This window comes from Alligator sinensis, unplaced genomic scaffold (genome assembly GCF_000455745.1).
Source record: "Alligator sinensis unplaced genomic scaffold, ASM45574v1 scaffold262_1, whole genome shotgun sequence".
NCBI lineage: Eukaryota > Metazoa > Chordata > Crocodylia > Alligatoridae > Alligator > Alligator sinensis.
The window spans coordinates 4,175,705-4,177,132 of NW_005841904.1; the positions used below are offsets into that span (position 1 = coordinate 4,175,705).

The 1,428-nt window shown below is 51.8% G+C and overlaps 1 protein-coding gene across 1 annotated transcript in view; it reads right to left on the reverse strand.

Moving 5' to 3' along the window:
- Positions 1–1,422, reverse strand: part of CCDC32 (coiled-coil domain containing 32) — a 6,116-nt gene extending 4,694 nt beyond the window's left edge. Inside the window, exon 1 of the mRNA XM_014517378.2 lies at positions 1,381–1,422. The gene's annotated coding sequence lies outside the window, so the exon portion shown is untranslated. The remainder of the gene's footprint in view (positions 1–1,380) is intronic.
- Between the last annotated feature and the right edge of the window lie 6 nt (positions 1,423–1,428).

The window sequence follows — 1,428 nt, forward strand, 5'->3', positions numbered from 1 at the left end:
AGCTAAAAATAGCAGGGGGGGGGCGCTTGCACATGGCAGTGGCATGGGGTGGTGGACAGCAGCAGCAGCACAAGGTGGTTGTACATGGCGGCAGCGGCGCAGTGTGGTGGATGGTGGTGGCACGGTGGCAGTGGTGGGGTGCCAGCTAATATAGTACGCCGGCTAGAATGCTAAAAAACAGGGATTTTACTGTATTTCTTTTTGAATTTGCATATGTAGTTTTGACAATAAGCAGTGTCATGCAAAGAAATCTAACTAGGCCAGCTTACTGTAGCACAGTAAGTAGGCATTTGTTTTGGAGGCTGTCCTCTTATATTCCAGAATTTAAATCGTTATTTAAAAGCAAGTTAAACCTCTAGCCCAGTGCTTCCCAAACTTTTCCTCAGCGTGGCCCCCGACTCCCAACCCCTCAACCCCACAACCCCATCCACCGATGCTGCAACCCCATTTGGAGGTGCGACCCAGTTTGGGAACCGCTGCTCCAGCCTTCACGAAAGCAAAGGCTGTCCACCCTGTAGTGATGTCTGCCCAAGTGTGCAGGCAGTCTGAGGCAGTAACAACATGGGAGTTTCTATATTTTCAAATTCAGAGAGGAGCAAATTGCTATTAGTTGCAAAAGGGAATGGATTTTGAATCCTAGTGACAATAGCAACACACTTTCAACTAATTAACAACTGATCAAACAGGAAGGCAGACTGACTGCCAGCTGAAGTTACTACATAGAGTGCGAGGAAGAGAGGATGGATTCTCATGAAGATTTGCACACTTCTGTGACTGGCATCTTTGTTTAGATGTCTCTTGTGGACAGGGCTTGTGAAAGTATTGCTGCTGGGTTTTTTCCCCGGTCATGGAGATGGAGGGCACCCCATGCTGGACTCAGGGCAGCCTTCAAAACAGACCAGGCCTTGGCTTTCATAGGATCATAGAAAATGAGTGGGAAGGGACCCCAGGAGGTCTCTAGTCCAACCCCCCGCTCAAAACAGGACCATCCCCAACTACATCATCCCAGCCAAGGCTGTATCTAGCGGGGTCCTAAAAGCCTCCAAAGATGGAGAGTCCACAACCTCTCTGGGTAACCCGTTCCAGTGTTTTACTACCCTCCTAGTGAGAAAGCTCTCCCTAATATCTAACCTAAACTTCACTTGCTGCAACGTGAGGCGTTTGCTCCTTGTGCTATCATCTACCACAACTGAGAACAGTGTAGCTCCTTCCTCTTTGGAGCTGCCTTTTAGGTAGCTGAAGGCTGCTATTAAATCCCCTGGGCCTCCTCTTCTGCAGACGAAGCCGCGAGAGCTGCCACTTGAGGGTGGGCGCCGGGCGGGGCAGGGGCAGCAGCAGGCGCGGCCAGGCACTTCGGGGCGGGCGGAGACGCGCACTCACCCAGCGACGCCAGATACACGGCGGAGTCCTGCAGCGGCGCCCACGGCT